We start from the raw sequence: 14,924 nt of genomic DNA on the forward strand, positions 1-14,924 counted from the left end.
AAACAGAATAAGGCCTTTCACAAGGTGGTAACTGTGTAGTTCACACCAGAAGTGCAAAAAGAGGTAGTGTGGCGTGTGGGCAAAACTGAAAAACAGTGTGGAAGAAAGGCAAGGGGAAGTAAGGGTGAAGACAAAAAGTGTGGGATACCTATCAAGGAGTGCAAGAATGTGAGGTGAAGAAGAGAACTCAGTATCCTCTGCCTCTGGTTCAGAGGGGCAGCCAATGTGCCTTGTGGGATGCAAAGGGCAAGCCCTTCTTCCATGCGCCATTCATTTACTGAGGCCATGGTTCAGAGATCAAAACCCCTGCTGCTATACAGCATGATAGTAAAAAAAAAAAAAAAAAAAGAGAAAAACAGAATCAAGAAAGTTTGCATACTCCCCCATCAAATTAATTTCACTATTTTTAGCCTTAATAGAACAGTACAGAATCAGAATGTAAAACGTATGGGTTTTCTTCAAAGAAATATAAACTGAATGAGGATTTTCCTTTGTAACTGAGTGTAATGGTCTCACCATTAGATTCATGGGCTCAGGGGTTTATTTACTGTTGTTTCCATGTCTCCACACTCTCTTTACCTACTGCCTTTTTCTTCCTACTCCTGCATTAACCACCTCCACCTCCCCATGTCCCCGGGGCTTTAGAAAACCAAATACTCTATTTTAATATTAATCAAGCAGGCTAATAATTCGAAGCAGCTTTCTGCAAACCGGCAGGTGAGGTTGTAGTTGTATAATGTAAATCTATCATTAAATGGTGTTTGCTTATTCAATGTTATAAATAGCCAACCCAGAAATCCAGGAGGAAAAAAATATACTTTCAGGTGCAAAATGTTTGTAGTATTGAAGGAAAAATCACCTTAATACTTTCTTCCTTTCTCCTTGTCCCTTTGTAAACTTTATAAATGAAAAAGGAATGAGGCATGAAAGGAAGGGAATGAGTATTTGTGTATCTACAAAAGCAAAATGGTGCACTCAGAGCGCTGTCTGATGTCCTAGGAGAGTATACACACACATTACCAGAAAGATTCTTGAATGCACATATCTGTGCATATTATTTCTGATAGCAATTATTCAAAACTCAACACCTACACTTTCAGTAAAATTGGGTACATTTACTAATATGGAAGAGTCACTTCCGTAGAGAATGCCAAATACAGTGTTATTCAAAAAGTGCCTATTAAAAATTTTTGGGCAATATAAACATGGACCAAGATGCTTGAGAATTGAAACCAATAGCAGTTCCTTCGGTGGCCACGCTGAATGCCTCAGTGTCTGTTTGTAAAAAGCACTAAGACTAGAGTTTAAAGTCAATGTGTAGACCAGTTGGCTCATAAAACATTAACTTCATAAGTGTTAAGGACCAGTAGCCAACAAGAAAGGCCTAATTCCTTAGAATAGGTGTTCTAGCCATTTATTCAAATGTAATTGATTTCCCTTTGGAAAAAAAATCAATTGATCAATGTATTTTCTAATAATGATGTTTCAATCAAAAGAAACGTTATTTAATTATTTTAGCACATGAGATGAATGTCATGCAGAATTGTGAAAATGCAGTTATTTAAATTGTGTATGGGTTAGGATGGGTTTTAATGCAAAAGCTCTAGGGGAAGGGGGGTGGGGGAGAAGAGATGGGCAAGAGCTTCTGTGCCAGTAGGCCTGACTATTCTTCCATTACATGTAGAAATTTCCACCATTTCATTATTTTTTTTTGTAGGATGCAGAAGGCTGAGCATTTTTGTACCCACATAGGAGTAGCCATATGTTTTGCTCATTAAGAAATAAAATTCAAAATAATAATAATAAATAATAATAATAATAATAATAATAATAATAATAAAAGAAATAAAATTCAAAGGGCACCTGGGTGGCTCAGTGGCTGAGTGCCTTCTGCTCAGCTGGTGATTCCAGGGTCATGGGATAGAGTCCTGCATCCAGCTCCCCACAGGGAGTCAGCTTCTCCCTCTGCCTAGTCTCTGCTTCTCTCTCTGTGTCTCTCATGAGTAAATAAAATCTCTATTTTTTTTTAAATTCACCTTAATTCTAAAAATGCATATTTTGCAAGAGGAATGTTTTCATCACTGCTCTTGATGGGGAAGTGTGTATGTGCGTGCATGTGTGTGTCGAGGACAGCGTTCCCCAATTCCCTGTGAAATGCTCCCATGAAGTCAGACAGCGCTTCTGTAGTATCTCAGGGCGCTGCTGCAAGAACTCAGAAGCTCTAGGGTATATGATCAGAAGTGTCCTGAGCATTACAAATCCCATCCGTGTCAGATGATGTCGTACGTATGCAAATTAATTAGATGTCACGCAAAGAAAACCTACTCCATTTGGGATAAAAGTTGTGGGTGATCTCTGAAAAGCAGGGAAGCACAGTGTCTCACCATTTCTTAACATTGTAGCTGCCAGCGTGTGTGTGTGTGTGTGTGTGTGTGTGTGTGTGTGTGTGTGTGTGTGTATGGGGGGGGGGTTAGGCTGCCCTTCTATCTGCCAAATTCTGCATGAAAGCCTTGAGGCCTCCGTTCGGGGTCCCTAAGGAAACCAGGGTATCCAACGATCTAAACGAACGCTTCAGCTGGAAGAGAGACACAACTGTGTCCTCCGTTCCCTAAAGCCCTACTTGGTCTCCCCCTCCCTCGGCGCCGGTAAACAGCAGAGGATCGCCTCCGAGGGGGTGGAGCGCAACCTGTCACAGCCTGTGCTTGAAAAGAACAGGACGAAAAAAAATAAAATAAAATAAAATAAAAATAAATAATAAAATAAAATAAATAAAATAAAAATAAAATAAAATAAAATAAAATAAAATAAAATAAAATAAAATAAAATAAAAAAGAAAAGAAAAGAACAGGACGCCAAGCAGCGAGGACTCCGGCAAGCGCAACGTGCAAGGAGGGTGCCCAGGGGAGCCAGGGGAAGTTACCGCAAACGGTCCGCTAAGCGGGAGGGGGCGGGAGGGGCGGCAGGAGGAGGGGCGGCGTCCCGACCGGACCCACGCGGACCCCGAGGTCCCTCGGGGGGCGCTACTCACGCTTCGCCGCCGCCCTCCGAGTCGCCGTCCGAGGTCCGCTCCTCGCCGATGCCCGGCAGGGTGAAGGGCAGGGCCTTGGGGCCGGGCCCGGGGGGCTCCCGAGCGCCGCGCTCTCGCTCTGCGGGGTCCGCCGGGCCCGAGCTCCGCGGGCTCGCGGCTGCACTGCTGCCCCCCGCCGACGGCAGCGCCGCGCAGACCCCGCCGGGGCCCGGGACCCGCCGAGCGGGGGGCAGCGGGGGCGCGGGGGGCGCGGGGGGCGCGGGGGCGGGAGGCGCGGCCGCGCTAAGCGGGGTGCAGGCGCCCCAGCCCGCCCTCCCCGCCGCGGCCGCGCCCCCCGCGGGGCTGCAGGCGGCGGCGGCGGGCGACGGGACCGCGGGGGGCGCCGTCGAGGTCTTGAAGAGTCTGGCAAAGAGGGACCCCAGGTCCGACACGGCGACCTTCATGACCCAGGCTCGGAGGCGCTGAGCCCGGCGCTGGGCCCGCTGCAGCCTGAACCTCCGGACCGCGCGCGGCCGGGCCGCGGGGCTCCATCCACCGCCGCCGGGGCTGCCGGGGGTCCTGGGGTCCCCGCACGCCGGGGGCGGGCGCTGACCCCCCGCGCGGAGCAACCCGCCCCGCGCTCAGCCCCGCGCGGCCCGAGACTGACCTTCCGCGACGGGACGGCCTGGCTGCGCCCGGTGCGTGGGCAGACCCCGGGGCCCCAGGTCCGGGAGCCCCAGCGCCACCGCGGGCTGCAGGCTGACTGGGCCCCGCCCGCGGGACACCCCGGCGGCCCCCGGGACGGGGACGCGCGGCCGTTGCTAAGCTCAACAAACCCCTGCTTAGCTCCCTGCTAATTGGGCCCCAGACTGCAGCTCGGGCGGTCGGCTGGCTCCCCCCTCGATCCGGGCCTTAAAGGAGCACCGCCGCTTCCCGTCACCCCCAGAAAGGAACCCGGCTTTGCCAGGGGCGCCTGGGCTCGGGGGTGGAGCCGCTGCCTTCTGCTCAGGGCGTGACCCCGGGGTGCCGGGATCCAGTCCCTCGGGCCTGCTTCTCCCTCTGCCTGTGTCTCTGCCTCTCTCTCTGTGTCTCTCATGAATAAATAAGTAAATAAATCTTAAAAAAAAAAAAAAAAAAGGCAAGACCACATGTGCCCGCGTCAGGATGATGGCCAGCTCTCTGATAATTGGAAAGGTGCCTACCAACGTGTATGCAGGTGAGTGGACTTGAAACAGCAGCGCCCACTGCTCCGACCTCAAGGCCATGTTCAAAGTGTGTCACTAGAGATGAACTTGGACAGAAGATTGGGCCTTGATAGTAAAATCCATATCCAATGGGTGTATTCAAAACACCCAATGTACTGAACCAAGAGATTTTATAACTAAAATGTTTGAGAGCTCCAACTATAATCAGACCGACAACTGGATACAAACTCAAAGGCAGAAATGAAAGGTAAGAGTTCTTTATTAAGGGGAATAAACGGCATTTTGTTAAATATGTGTGAAAGATAGTTACAAGTCAGTATATCCGCAGGAGTGTAGGGTCAATTTTGAGCAAGGTTTATTTATTTTTTAAATATTGTATTTATTTATTCATGAGAGACACACACAGAGAGAGAGAGAGAGTGACAGACAGGCAGAGACACAGGCAGAGGGAGAAGCAGGCTCCATGCAGGGAACCCAATATGGACTTGATCCTGGGTCTCCAGGATCACGCCCTGGACCCAAGACATGTGCTAAGCCGCTGAGCCACCAGGGCTGCCCTTGAGCAAGGTTTAAAAATAAGATATTGACCACATTTATCCATTAATGTTTAGTGGAGAGTTTCGTTTTGATCCCAGGAGGTTTAATTTCTGATTTGAGGTGGGCAAGGTGATAAATAAGCCGGTAGTGAATGAATTAACTCATATTCATGACTATATACATTAGTCTTTTGCAAGTTATCAAACTGGATTCTGAGCCATGGGATATTTCTATAGTAATGCCAATCATGAGCCCTTTTCTGCATCCAACTACTATGATCAAACATGTCCTGGGCACTTCTCTACTTCAAGATTGTGTTAAGCATGAATATGTAAAAAAGGAGAAGTTCTCTTCCCACAATGTGGAATAATCAGTTTAATATCACAAGCTGAAGTATCCTGTGAGTGCCCCAGAAAATAAGGCAGGCACCGCAGTCAGCGTTAGCTTGAGGAAAGAACATCTAAGTGCTTAAGAGAAGAAAGAGACAAGGCAGAGAAGGGTCAGATTATAAAAGGCCTTGGATGTTGGGAATGGGAAAGGTGTGCAGTTGTCAGCATGTAAAGCACCAGCACACAGTAAAGAATCAAAATGACAGAAAGAAGGGAAAAGCAACAGACACATCTAGAAACTAGAGGCCAAGGTCTCAGGGTCAACTCGAGCAAGCTGCACCAACTCTGTCATCATGCAAGGACATTAGAGCAGCATAGTTTTGGACCATCAACATTTCTCATATTCTCACTGTTCCTCTTTTGTACCAATTCATCAGGTGGCCTCAGAGGTGTGTAATGTCCATCAGAACGTTGAACTGTTTCTGTTTTCATACAGCATTCATTCAAGATTATAAATCTGCGTCCAAAACATTTTCTGTTTATTTCATAAGGACCTTGACTCTGATTCATAGAACAATTAAATCCTCAACGCAAGTAGAGATCATTTCTAGATTTTGCACTTTCAGTGTTTATGCTGCTAATCATCTGATGGAGTCTGAACACATGTACTGTAACTTGAAGGGACAGCCAGCAAAGGAAAAGCACTGCTGAGTGAAGCCTGATTCAAGTCACCCAGTAGTTCCTGGGGAGTAGTACTTATTTGCTGCCCTTAGAATTTCTGATTTTTCAGACTTGAAAATCAGATCAGCCCAAGGCCTTCATAGCTGACCAGCCTCTTAGCATGAAGCTCCACTAACCTGACTCCGAAAATACTGATATATAAGCCTGAATTCAAATGTGTTAACTAATAATTACCCAACTAGAGAACTGTCTTCTGCTCTTTTTCCATAATAGGAATTCCTGTTAAGACCGAGTCAAGTTGGAAGATTGTTAGGTGAGCATAGAATCAAAGCAAGGGAGTAGTCATAGGGAGTAAGTCATATATATGGTATATGACTTACTCCCCATATGACTTACCATATATATATATATATTTATATTTATAAATTTATATAAATTTTATAATTATATATATTTATATATAAATATATATTATATATATAATTTACATATATAAATGCTATACGTAAATCTACATAAATATGTGTGTGTGTATATATATATATATATATATATAAATGTTTTCTGCCAAGGGGACAGTAACCATAGAGCCAACACCCTCCTCTCTCTTAGAAGAAAAACCTTCTTTTAGATATTTCTATGCTCCCATTATTAACCACTTCCTTTCTATGCACATGCTTTTCTTGAAGTATATAGATACAGCTAATAAGATTACAGAAAAGCTCACATTCTTCCAGAACCTGGCTTGAAAGTGGTCTACCTATAAGATGTGTTTATACATATTCTGTCTTGGCTGAATCATGCCCCCTCAAAAGATATGCTGAAATCCTAACCCTCAATTGTGTAAAAGTGTTCTTATTTGGAAAGATGTAATCAAGTTGAGACAAGGCCATTAGGGGCAGCCCGGGTGGCTCAGGGGTTTAGCGCCTGCCTTTGGCCCAGGGTGTGATCCTGGAGACCCAGGATCGAGTCCCACGTCCGGCTCCCTGCATGAAGCCTGCTTCTCCTCTGCTGTCTCTGCCTCTCTCTCTCTCTCTCTCTCTGTCTCTCTCTGTGTGTGTGTGTGTGTCTCTTTCTCTCTCTTGTGTGTCTCCATGAATAAATAAAAAATCTGTAAAAAAAAAAAAAAAAGACAAGGCCATTAAGATAGGTAGATAGGTCCTAATTCAATATGGCTGATATGGCTGCCATATACTTAAGAAGAGAGAAATTTGAAGACAAACAGAAGGAGAACATCAGGTATTGACAGAGGCAGTTTGGAGTGATGTATCTGCAAGCCAAGGAATGTCAAGGATTGACAGCCATCACCAGAACCTAGAAGGGGCAAGGAAGATTCTATCCTATAGGTCTGAGAGAGAGTATGGCCCTAGCACCTGATACTGACTTATAGTTTCCAGAACAATGACAGAATATATTTCTTTTGTTTCAAGTCACTCAGTTTGTGCTGTGTTGTGGTAGCCCCAGGAAACTAATATACTATTTGGGTATTAATTAATTATCAGAGTATTTCATGATCATAGTATGTGGCTGGTACGTTTATGAACATCATCAGTGGGGTATTTGCTCTATAAAGCTGGTTACAAATTAAAATCACAATTGTCTCAAATCTACGAGGAGAATGGCAGGAATCATAGAAGGGATGGGGAAGAAGTATCACTGTACTGACAAAGCAGTCAATAGAACATTCTGGCCAGCCAGCCTCATGAGAAAGGCACAATGGATGACTGATTGATTCTTTTGTTTGAAGGTCCTTTGAAAATGGCCTATAATTGCAAACATGGTGAACAGTTCTCAGGAAGATGCTAGGTCTTTTACACCCATTGTTCATCCATCAACAGTCTTTCAGACAGATGTTAGATGCTACCGGGCTTCTCTGTTAATTACTATTCTCCTAACAGGAGCCCCAGGTGATGGACCACAAAGATCTAGCTCAGGTGTAGTCATGCAAGCAAATGCAGTAAACCGTGGCTTCTAGCTGTGGCAGTTTTGAGTTTTTAAAAGACGTTAAGTCAAAGCAGTGTTTTATGTGATAAAACTCTTCTGGTCACATTGGCTAAGTAACAATTAGATGCACTGGTTTTTTGAGGTGTATAATGATGCTTGGCTGCATCACTGAAAAAATGTTAGAAAGTTGTGACCATGTTGCTATGAAGAAATGTTATATTCAGAACCCTGAAAATTAAAACAAATAATCTGAGTAATTAATCTGTTTAAGAATTTAAACTGCCTTACTTGGCATGACACCAGAGCCAGAACCTGCAAGGAAAAGTACTATTAGATTTGATTATAAAAGAATTTTAAAGCTTCTTGGGGCACCTGGGTGGCTCAGTCGGTTGAGCTTCAGACTCAGGTCTTGGTCTCAGGGTGCTGGGATGGAGCCCCTCCTCGGACTCAGACTCCATGCACTCATTCGGGAGTGCTTCTACCTCTCTGCCTTTGCCCCTTCTCTCTCTCTCTCTCTCTCTCTCTCTCTCTCTCTCTCTCTCTCCCTCTCTCTCGCTCTCTCTCTCTGAAATGAATAAATAAATCTTTAAAAATTTTTAAATGTCTTTATAGTAAAAGACATTTGTTAATTCAACAAATATTACAAAGAACCACAATAGAGATACTACAGAATGCTAGACTCTGGAGCAAGACTCCCTAGGTGCATGTTGTCTCTGTCATTGATCAACACCCAGGCCTCTTACTGTCCCTAAGTTTCCTCAACTATAATCCAGGAATGAAAATAGTTCCTTTCCAGGCACCTGGGTGGCTCATTCAGTTAAGCATCTGCCTTTGGCTCAGGTCATGATCCCTACCTAGGTCCTGGGATTGAGCCCCATGTCAGGCTCCCTGCTCGGTGGAGAGCCTGCTTCTCCCTTTTCCTCTGCCACTCTCTTGCTTGTGTGCTTTCTCTCTACCAAAAAAATAAATAAAATCTTAAAGAAAATAGTTCCTATCTGAAATAATGGTACTTTCTGAGAATTTTATCAATACATGCTTGGCAACTGACACAGCCTCGCACAAGGTAGGCTCTCAATAGATGCTGGTTTTTATTTTATGCAATTTTATTACCTGGGATTTTATTATATGATATTCGTTTTTATCATATGATCTCAGGTTACAATGAATAACCTGAGGGAAGATCTGTAAGGAAGTTTTAGCTACATTTACTTCCAAGTTTATTCACTTTTGTACCATTTGAATATTTTCAGTAAATTTGTATTATTTGTTTTCAATGACAAACACAGTAAAAGAAAACTAAACATATCAAAACCTCGAAAGCCTCAGGAAAATTGTCCTCGTATTTGATTAAGGGCTCTAGATTCTACCAAAGGAAAAATATTAAAAGTAGAACAGCTTTAAACTCATCAAAATGGGGGATCCCTGGGTGGCTCAGCGGTTTAGCACCTGCCTTCAGCCCCGGGCGTGATCCTGGAGACCCGGGATCGAGTCCCACATCAGGCTCCCTGCATGGAGCCTGCTTCTCCCTCCGCCTATGTCTCTGTCCCCCCCCCCCCCGTCTCTCATGAATAAATAAATAAAATCTTTAAAAAAAATAAACTGATCAGCCTCAGATCAGAGATTATGAATAGACCATGACTAAATCTCCCGAGCAGAGTAGCAGATAGCACAGTGGAAAGAGCAGAGAACAGATGGATGAGGCTTTTAAGATGCTTTCAGCTGCCAGTAGGAGAAAACCCTCGTTAACCATGGCTCAAGAGAAGCCCACCAAAAAACTGGTTCTGAGAATGGCGCCATAAATCACCAACGTCATTAGAGATGCCAGATTTTTTTTCTTTTTTGTTCACACATTGTCAGAGTGTTATGGGCTGTTTCCTGGTGGTCTCCACATGGCATCCTCAGCACCAACCATCTTTCCCTCAAATAACTACATTCAAGGCAAAAAGAAGGTACCCACTCTTTCATTTTCCCTCTATTCAAGGAATAAAATAGTTTCCAGAAGCTTCTCAAGCTGACCAGCTGAGTCTCATTGGCTAGAACTAGCTTAAAAGTTCTTCCCTCAACAACTTACCAGCAAAGGGGACATAAGGGTTATCCTGCTTTATAATCATAGTACATCCCGGGTGGTAATAAGGTATCAAACCCAAAAAAGGGGTCATTAGAACCTCTGATCTATACCTGGTCGGTCAGAAGCACTGGTGACAGCTTGGACTCGTGACTCGTGTCTGAAGTAGAGGGGTGGGGGAAAACAGTCTTGTAGGACTCAGCCCTTAAAATATGGGATCTGACCCTATCTCCTAGTAGATGGTGTTGGAACTCAGTTTAATTGTAGGACACCCAGCTGGTGTTGGAGAATCGCTTGGTAGTACAGGAACTACAATGACGACAACGACCACCACCACCACCACCACACATCAACATCAGTTCTAGCAACTTTGGGGGGTTAATTTTCAAAAAATATATGGAACTCCTATAACATAATAACAAAAATAAAAAACAACTCACCCAGCCATACACACATGCAAAAAGCTAATTAATTGATTTAAATATAAGCTAAGGAAAAAAATGGGCTAGAACTTGTATAGATATATACTTTTAAATCTGCAAAGTATATGTGAGATATTTCACTCAGCCACATTTACAGAGATATGGGATTTCCTTGTATTTCGGGGTTGTTTGATAGCATCCACAAGTATAATTTTCTCCAAGTCATCCAAGTGATACCTGGGCTTGGACTATAGAGCTTGCTCCATGAAGGCCCAGTGAGCCTTTCCCACACTTTTCTGCACAGAAGAATGCATTCTGGTGTTTACAAGTTGGAGAGTAATGCCGCCCGAGCAGCTTAGCCATGCTGCAGTGGAGTATGGTCCTGAAAGGATCAACCTAGGGTACAATAACATTTTGCTCAGGATTTTTTTAAAATTTAATATGATATGTATTTTTCTGCTAAGCATGCCTACACACTGGGCATAGGAGAACAGAGAGGAAAGAAAGGATAACAAAAGCAGATAATAAGAGAAACAAGAGATAGAAGGAAGGTGGAGGATGTACTGTGTAACTGGTGGATCTGTCCTTAAAGCTTGAGGTGGACCCAATGGCACCCCCTGGAATTTGTTCAAAACATACTGTGTTAAGATTTTTGTTGTTGTTGTTTTCTTACTGTGTTAAGATTAACAGAAATTTCAGCTTCCTACACCTAGACCATCCCGTAAGTACCTCCTACCCTTAAAAGATTCTGCCGATGTGTTCAGAAATCTCCAGCTGTCTCCTAATGAGTGTGGGGGTATGGACGAGGGGCAGTTACACCTGTCCTACTCTCTTCTGGGCTAGGTTTGCACATTAAGGCCAGAAAATGCCAGATGAGCCACCAGAGAGAGGTTACATCAGAGGTTGCAGAATCACTAAGCCGCCAAGCTGGGAAGTTGGAACTGTTATCAGGGAAGTCTAGAGGGACCCTCTGTTTCTTACCACTGCTTAGGTAACAAGGTTTCTCTGAGGAAGGACGATCTCACTTGACCCAGTGTTTATCCCAGTCAAGATTGCTTTACACCAAAACAACCTGAGCAGAAGAACAGCCTTTCAAATCTCCTTGCACTGAAGGATTATCTTTAGTAAACAAGTAGAGCCGAAGCAAAGGCTCTGACCCAAGAGCCTCCAAAGTCACACGACTAATGACAAGCTCCTTCTATCCAAGATTTGCACAGATTCTTGCACCAGCAATAGTGGGCCTTAAGGTTACATCCTCTGTAGACTCTTTCTGGGCAGTTATACTGTTAAGATTTTGAACTCTTCCTATCCAAGAGTGCTTGGCCACTGATAAAAGCCAGCTGACTCATCCTAAGGAGGAAGTGTGTTTAGGAAGGCTGTAAGTTTCAAGGTTAGTCAGGAGAGACCAGGGATTAGATCTTCTTGTAGGTGAAGCTGATGCCTGATCTACCCCTTGAAGCAGCATGCTTTAGCCAAGAAAAGGATGTAGGACAGCCATGCAAGCAGAACCGCACTTTCATTCAGATGGAAATGTGAAAGAGCCAGGCATGTGGGTGAAGCCACAAGCAGTTCTGGGTGGCTAGAGTTCGTGGTGTGTTCATTCACTTAGTTCCTTAATCATTCAATCCACAAATATTTTGTGCCTACTGTGCGTTGGAAGTGAAGCAAAAGAAGAAAGAGCAATCTCTCTCTCTCTCTCTTCTCTGTCTCTCTCTCTCTCTCTCTCTCTCACACACACACACACACACACACACACACACACACACACTCCAGATTGTAAACTAAGTAAGGTCTTTAGAGGGGACCTGGCACTCTTTGGATCATTGCTAAAGGAATACGAGCATATTTTTGGAATATTTACTGCAGAGTTGGAGGGGGTTAGAGGAAATTTTGGAGCATCCCAATTCTCTTTTGTCTGTGGTCTCTCCCAGAAACAATGAAATTTCTGGGTGATAAAAATGTATTTTCATTAAATTGAATGTGCCTTCTTTTTTTCTACATCTGCTGCTACAACTTCAGTCTAACATTTACTGTTATATTTGCAAATGTTATAGAGAACATGCAGTCAGCAGGATGTTAACAAGCCAAATGATAAGCAGCTCTATCATAAAATTGGCTTAGGGAATGCCTCAATCATAAAAGGTTAAATACCTTTCTTTAAAGTAGGACATCCTAGCTTTGTAATATCCTGATTACCAATGTGTAATTTTTTTCTGAGGAGGATGTAGTATACAGTATTTCCCACATTTACGTGGCAGGAGCCTTTTTAATGGGACTTTATCTTGTAAGACTGGTGAGGAACACCAATCAGTACCTTGGATGCACACAGTAATAGTGGAGACAAGTTTGAAAGATGGAGTGGAGACAGATTGAAGGAAAGTTTTGAATTCATTTTATTAGATGCCCAGCAGTCACCAGAAGAATTTGCACTGGGAGTGGCTGACCACAGCCCTACCTTGTCCTGTGAGTTGGGTTCCAAAGGAAGATTCTGCATCTCTGAAGAAGTGACAAAAGCATCCCATGAAAGAAAGAGCCAGCCAGCCAGCATTATGTCGCCAAAGCCCAGAGGCCAGATCACACCCGTGCTGGTCAAATGTAGCCGTCTCTGCCCTTGAAGTTCCTTCTTTCCTCTGTGTTCTGAACTCCTGAGATTCTAGAGGTGCTCAGCCAGCCAGTGGGAGAGCAGACAGAGTGAGGAGGGAGACAACAAGCCAACACCATCATCCCCTTCAGTGGGATCTACCAGCAGATGGAAGCAGACCCCAGCTGGGGAAGCAGAAAAGCCTAATTGAGCAAGAGTTTGTTATTACTATTGGGCTAGAGGTTTATAATGATAAGGTTGGACAACTATTCGTAGTATCTATGAGTGTTGGAAAATCTCTATAATAAATAAGCCTGAGGTTTTATCCAAATGGAAGAATTTTCTTTAAAAAATCTTTAAAAGATCTTAAAAAGATCTTTGAGAGGAAGAAAGAATGAGAATTTCCTGTTTGTACCTTCCTGAGTCCAGCTTGTCCAATAGGCCAATTCTACATGTCTCAATTGGTGAATATGACCACTGGGCTTGTCCAGCTCCCCTCTTTGGGAAACACCATTCTATTTATACGGTTCTAGTGGGTGTTGCCAACCACAGGACCCCACTGCCATGGCCATAGCGCTGATATATACCCTCAAACCAGTCCAATCAGAAGACTTTCCTGAGGTTTTAAAAATTGGGATTGTTGACCTGAACAGGGAGCCTAAGAGATGCACCCCTGCTTCCAGCAGTACAAACCAAGAACACTAACTAACATAGAGAGAGGAGTAGGTATGAGGTGTGGTGGTATTTGAGCTCCTGGTCCTAGTTCTCCTTGACAGCTAGTTATATCCCTGCCCTTTTCCCGTTTTGGTAATAGATCATAAATATTCTCCCTTTTTGCCTAAAGAACTTTGAGCTTCTGGCACTTGCAATCAAGTGCTCTCTAAGATGAAATGGTATCTTGTCAAGGGGCAAAAAGATACCTGTGTGAAAACTGCCGAGTAAAACAAAGAGCAGCCTCTGACATCCAGAAGCTGGCCCGGCACTCACAGCTAGGCCATATTGTTCTCCTCCTGGACAGAAACAGCCTCACAGACTATCAACTTCAGACAAGGTGATGCTGACACTATAAAATGAGACAAAGCATGACCACTTCCTAATTTTGCATAAGCACAGACAAAAATAAATTCACTGTGACACCCTCATAATACCATAAACACTCTTCTCTTGCCTAAGCTGATGGCCACCTCTTTACCAATTATTACTTTATCCTAGTTCTAGTCTCTTCTCCCTATAAATATATTTATTGAGATAATCAGTCACATAATTTCCCCCTTTCTAACAGCATGAAATGTAGAAGGAAACTGCTTCCATTTGCCCTCCCCCAAATCACCCAAAGAAAACCCAACTTTTCAAGAGCCTTCCTAGTGAGACACCCCTAAGGTCTCCATACCGTGTATCCTCCTTCATTTCAGTAATAAACCAAACTTGTTCTTTGACTGGAAGACATTAACACTGTTAAAAAAAAAAAATGTTGGCTTTCTATGCAGCCATTTGTCTCCCAGAATGCCTGGAAGAGACTATTTTTAAAACTAAAATGGTTGGAACCTTGCAGAAGTGCTTAAAGAAACCAATTGAGCTATATCTACCTTAATTTTTAAATACCTTGGAAGGTGTAGTGGATGCTGTGGCGAACCGCTGAGCTCTCCCCTTCGGGACCCAGGCACCTATTCCTCTACTTGCCCAGAGTGTTCACGCTTCACAACTGAGATCCTCCTTTGGAATTGTTTTTGGGCAAAGCTTTTTGCTGAAGGGCACACTTCCTCCCTGGGACTGCCTAGATCCAATATTGATTGGCTGAGATGAGGTTGAGGCAGTCCGGCCCCTTTTTGGCATCAACTCTGTAGGGCCATTCCCCATGGGGTCTGCTAAGGTTCTGCTGCAACCTGCAATTGCATTGCAGATCATCATTCTCCCTCTTCCCAATCCAGTTTATTTCACTCCCTCATAAATCAGAGCACTCCCCCAAACCTGCTGCACGTACCCCTCCATCTTAGGTTCTATTTCCTGGAGAACTGACTTAAGATAAGAGAGCTAAGAGTTCAAAACTGGCTACCCAGCAATTCTCACAAAGAACCAGAAAAGTTCCATCATTGAAAAGTCCCATAACTTGCCCAATATGTACAATAGGTGGTTTGCTGAACAGGTTGGGGAGG

Source organism: Nyctereutes procyonoides, unplaced genomic scaffold (genome assembly GCF_905146905.1).
Source record: "Nyctereutes procyonoides isolate TBG_1078 unplaced genomic scaffold, NYPRO_anot_genome, whole genome shotgun sequence".
NCBI lineage: Eukaryota > Metazoa > Chordata > Mammalia > Carnivora > Canidae > Nyctereutes > Nyctereutes procyonoides.